The sequence below is a fragment of the Capricornis sumatraensis genome, chromosome 19, assembly GCF_032405125.1.
Source record: "Capricornis sumatraensis isolate serow.1 chromosome 19, serow.2, whole genome shotgun sequence".
In the NCBI taxonomy this organism is placed as follows: Eukaryota; Metazoa; Chordata; class Mammalia; order Artiodactyla; family Bovidae; genus Capricornis; species Capricornis sumatraensis.
In genome coordinates this window covers 38,954,877-38,960,510 of record NC_091087.1, presented here as the reverse complement: position 1 = coordinate 38,960,510, position 5,634 = coordinate 38,954,877, and the positions used below count along the sequence as shown (strand labels likewise).

Here is a 5,634-nt window from a genome sequence, read left to right as displayed (position 1 = left end):
TTGTCACCTCTTGTCCAATGGGATTATCCAGGGTCTAATCTCGGACAGATTGTGATTAATGTGATTTCGGATGGGGCATTAATCCGATTCAGGAGGGAATCCAGGCAGATTTTCATCTGCACCTAGTTTGTGATGGCTTTGGAGGCAGCAGAAAAGCAGCTTGTACCAGATTTTGCCGCATCACTGTGATGAGGTCTATTTTGATCGACTTGAGTTATGGACAATATAAATTATTTATAGCCACTTTAGACATGCCTTACACTTGTAGAGACCTTCAGAACAAAATAATAACACCCCTCTTGCTGTTGTAGGAATCTCATTCAGCTGAATCCTGGTGCCCACAAATTGTAAAAAGCAAGGGAGAGAAGAAATTTAAAGGCTAGTAACTTCAGCATCAAGTGCTCACTGAGCATTGCAAGGGGCAAGAGGTTGCAGGAGGCAGACCAGTGCAGGAGGCTGAGGTACACTGGGTGGTCCAGGCCCTGGAGGGATTCACTCTAGATGGGGAATGGGGAGACGGACCCAGACTCAGGAAGACAAAGGCAGCCAAGGAGACAGTGAGGCTCAGACAAGCCGAGCACGGAGGAGAATTCCCCATGAGCCAAACAGCATTTGTGAAGGAGGTAGAATTTGAGCAGGGTCTTTAAGGACGAGAAAGCTCCATATGTGAGTGAGGAGGGAGAAAGTGTGGGAGCAAAGGCTGGACACAGGTCTGCACTGGACACGGAAGTAAGGCCTGGTGGGGCTAGGGGTCAGGGATGGTGGCGGGTGGCGCTATCATATACTGAGCAGCCACTCTGTGCTGGGAACTGTCCTTCATCTGTCTCACTGGGTCCTCATGTATCAGCAGGGTGCTTTGGGCTAAAAAAGGCCCAGGTGAAAGGGGCACAAACAGAAAATGAACTGGCTCAAAGAACAAGCACAGAGGCAGAACGGATCTCGAGTTAGATGATCCAGGCATTCAAAGGTGTCATCAGCACAGTCTTTCGGCGTCTCTGCTCTGCTATCCACAGACTCAGCTTCATTCTGAGGGTGCTTCTTACGGTCACACAACAGCTGCCAAAATACACACGTCTCCTTGACTGTGACCAATGGAAGAAGCTGGCTTCCTGGAGTTCTCATCAAAGAGCAAGAAAGCTTCTTATCACAATCCCCTGGAAAACCTCTTTTTTGTTTCACTGGCCCAACTTATCTTAGATTTGTCCATTCCTGAAGCAATTACTGCAAGGAATTTGGGATTCTCTTGTTGGTTTAGACTAATCAGCATAGGTACATACATCCCACGAGGGGGTACTGATAATTGTTTAAGAACTGATTCTCACAGAATGCTTTCATTGATTTTTGCCAGACTTTTACTGATTTATGGTTGCACAAATAAGTTTAAAAAAATCTTATAATCTCGGAGAAGGCAATGGCACCCCACTCCAGTACTCTTGCCTGGAAAATGCCATGGACGGAGGAGCCTGGTGGGCTGCAGTCCATGGGGTCGCGAAGAGTCGGACATGACTGAGCGACTTCACTTTCACTTTCCACTTTCGTGCATTGGAGAAGGAAATGGCAACCCACTCCAGTGTTCTTGCCTGGAGAACCCCAGGGAGGGCGGAGCCTGGTGGGCTGCCATCTATGGGGTCGCACAGAGTTGGACACGAGTGATACGACTTAGCAGCAGCAGCAGCAGCAACAGGATGTCTTAAATGAAAATATTTAAAACCCTGTCATTAATCCAATAAGACACGTGGAAGATGTACACAACTAAACCTATCTTGACAAGGTCATGAAAAAGACACACAGTTCTAAACATGTTCTGGTATGGAAATACGGGAAGTCAATTCTATAATCTGTATGTGTATAAATCTATAAATGTATCTCAGTGTGCCACAGATACAATTAAATTGCCAATGGAATTTGACAAAACAATTCCAAAGATAAAATGAAAGAAGAAATGTTTGAGAATCATGAGGAAAGTTTATGAAAAAAGAGAAATGAAGGGTGATTTTTTTCCTACTATACTCAAATGCATCATAGAGTTCTAACAATGAAAACAGTTGGATACTAAAGCAGAACAGGATAGACCTGATGTAACACATGGAAAAGGCCAAATTTAGACTTTTGATCTGATATAAATTCAGTTGAAAAGCAAATGATTATTCAGTAGATATCGTTTGTACATTTGAAAGCAGTGAAAGTTGGGCTTTCGTGCACCACCATTTACCAAAAACCTCTTCAGATGGATTAAAGATTTAGATGTAATGATGAAACCACAAAAGTACTAGACAAAATGTATGTGACTCATGCTGTCACTTTGGGATGAGGATGGACTTTCCAAGTGGCACCACAAAGGGAAAGACCAATGGATTTGACCACATGAAAATGCAATGGCTGTGTATTATTTATGACAGACAAAGGGGTTGTTGATATCTTTAAAACAAAAACTATTAAGAACCCAAATAAGAAAATGATGAATGCAGAAACATGAGCTGGAAAGAAGGAAAAACCATGGTTAATAACATATGGAAAATTTGTAGTCTTGTTAGTTGTATTAGCACACAGCTCAGTGGCTTAAGACAACACCCATTCATTATGTAAGAGTTTCTGTAACTCAGAAGTCTGGGCATGGCTTACCTGGGTTCTCTGCTCAGGGCTTTACAGGGCTGAAATCTAGATGATGGCCAGACTGCATTCTCATATAGAGGTGTGGCAGGGAAGGATAAACTTCTGAACTCCCATACTGGTGATGGAATTCATGTACTTGCAGCTTCCTTTCATGATGATTTACTTCTTAAAAGTCAGTAACAGTTTCTACTGCTCTGAGTCTCTCTAACTTCAGCAAGCCCTTTTAAAGGGCTCACCTAATTAGGTAAGGCCCACCGAGGATAATCTCCATTTTGATTAACTGAAAATCAATTGATTGGGGACTTTAATTACATCTGCAATGGCAACCCACTCCAGTACTCTTGCCTGGAAAATCCCATGGATGGAGGAGCCTGGTAGGCTGCAGTCCATGGGCTCGCTAAGAGTCGGGCATGACTGAGCGACTTCACTTTCACTTTTCACTTTCATGCATTGGAGAAGGAAATGACAACCCACTCCAGTATTCTTGCCTGGAGAATCCCAGGGACAGAGGAGCCTAGTGGGCTGCTGTCTATGGGTCGCACAGAGTTAGACACGACTGAGCAACTTAGCAGCAGCAGCAAGATCCTTTTACTTTTGCCATATTCTGTTCATTAGAAACAAGTCACAGGTATTCATGGGGACTGAATTATACAAGGGTTTGGATCACTGTGGATTACTACCATATTAGTAACTAAAGCATCATATAGCAAAAGTATTTTTAAAAATTTATTTATTTTTGGCTTGTTGGATGGAGTATCAAGGATACAACATTCTGAAAAGACACAATAATCTGAGATGCAGGTTGGTGAATTTTGTCAAAGGCTTAAAACTGTAATCTCCTTGATCAAGCAAATCCTCTACCAGAAATTATTCTGCAGTAATACTTCTGGATAATGTACACAAAGATTTAATTATGAGGTTGTACATGGCAGCTTTATTTATAATACCGGAAACTTGGAGGAAAAAAGGGAAATGAGCAAAAGTAAAAGAATGGTTAAATAAACTGTGGTAGATCCATATGCTGGAAGTGCACTGGATCAGACTATTTTGGAGTCTGGGCTCCAGAGCCAGGCTCCCCTGGTCAGAAGGACTCCACTACTTAGCAGCTCTGTAAAATGGGTATATATCTTAAACTCTCTGAGCCTCAGTTACAAAGAGGAAGTAATAATAGTATCCACTTTACAAGGTTGTTTGTGGATTAAGTGTCTCATACATGTAAATGCTTACCCCAGGAGCTAGACAAAGTCAGCACTTAACTGTATAGGAAGAGGAGGATAGGATATTATGAAATTACCATACAACTTATACAAAATGTTAAAAAGTTAAATGATAAACTCAGAAAGCAGAATAGAAGGGCATCTCTTAGGCAATATTTATTTTCACTTGAGAAGTGAGACTATAGAGGATTACTATTTTCTTCTTTGTGAGTTTCTACATTTACCAATTGTCCTGCACCTATATACTTACGACTTTACAGGGAAAATATCCTAACTGATATTTTTTAAAAGAAAGGAAAAGTGGGAGCCCCAAAAGACAGGGAAGGCCCCAAGGGTGAGGTGGGGATTGAACTGTTCTTGTATGACAGTGGTTCTCAAACATTTGGAATTCAAGAACCAAGGAAAAACCAGTAGGGACATCCCACAGGACTGCCACTATTTCATGATGCCAGGTGACACACTAAAAAAATTCCACTGTCTCGTGCACTTTTCTCAGCCTCTTGTCCACAGAGGGAGCAGTATGTCCGCAGAAGTCCCCCAGGAAGCCTCTGCAGAGGAGCAGAAGGACATGGAAGACAAAGTGATTAGTCCAGAGAAAGCTGAAGAAGCTAAAGTTAGAAGCAAGGTATCCTCATCTGGGACAAAATCCTGGAGGTTCAGATTTTTTAAGTAAACAATTGCATAAAGGGTAAAAATATTTTGATTCTGGGAAATAGATGGGGAAACAGTGGAAACAGTGTCAGACTTTATTTTTGGGGCTCCAAAATCACTGCAGATGGTGATTGCAGCCATGAAATTAAAAGACGCTTACTCCTCGGAAGGAAAGTTATGACCAACCTAGATAGCATATTCAAAAGCAGAGACATTACTTTGCCAACAAAGGTCCATCTAGTCAAGGCTATGGATTTTCCAGTAATCATCTATGAATGTGAGAGTCGGACTGTGAAGAAAGCTGAACGTCGAAGAATTGATAATTTTGAACTGTGGTGTTGGAGAAGACTCTTGAGAGTCCCATGGACTGCAAGGAGATCCAACCAGTCCATTCTAAAGGAGATCAGTCCTGGGATTTCTTTGGAAGGACTGATGCTGAAGCTGAAACTCCAGTACTTTGGCCACCTCATGCAAAGAGTTGACTCATTGGAAAAGACTCTGATGCTGGGAGGGATTGGAGGCAGGAGGAAAAGGGGACGACAGAGAATGAGATGGCTGAATGGCATCACCGACTTGATGGACGTGAGTTTGGGTGAACCCGGGAGTTGGTGATAGACAGGGAGGCCTGGCGTGCTGCAATTCTTTGGGTCGCAAAGAGTCGGACACAACTGAGTGACTGAACTGAACTGAAAGCAAAATGAAGAACAAGCAACTTCCTACTGTAACCCCAGATAAGACAGAGGTCACTGGTGACTACATCCCACTCCACAGGACCTTCCTCAATGGAAACCATCTCTTGTTGTTAGCAAGCTGGCTGGCTGATTAAAAAGAGCTGAACCACATGAATCTTCTAATTCCCATTATTTCTCCTTAATATGTTACTCCTCTGCTTTTCATTTCCTGTTACTCATTAAGTCATTTGAGAGTGATGGCTTTGCAGGTAGCAGTAGTGTGTGTTGCTATTGTAAGGGAACACACATGTGTAGGGTTTTTGACTAGTGTAACAGTGCACTGTTGAAAAGAACATGTTAGAGCAACATAAAGCAATCTACTTGAAAACATATATACATTTTCTATATATATTATATATATATATTACCTAACTCCTAGTGTAGGGCTGGATCCAACAAGTAACAAGTTTTGCAGTTTTAAT

The 5,634-nt window shown here is 42.2% G+C and overlaps 1 pseudogene; it reads left to right on the top strand.

Moving 5' to 3' along the window:
- The first annotated feature begins 4,350 nt into the window (after positions 1 to 4,350).
- LOC138095309 (cAMP-regulated phosphoprotein 19-like) lies at positions 4,351 to 5,303 on the top strand (annotated as a pseudogene).
- The last annotated feature ends 331 nt before the right edge of the window (positions 5,304 to 5,634 follow it).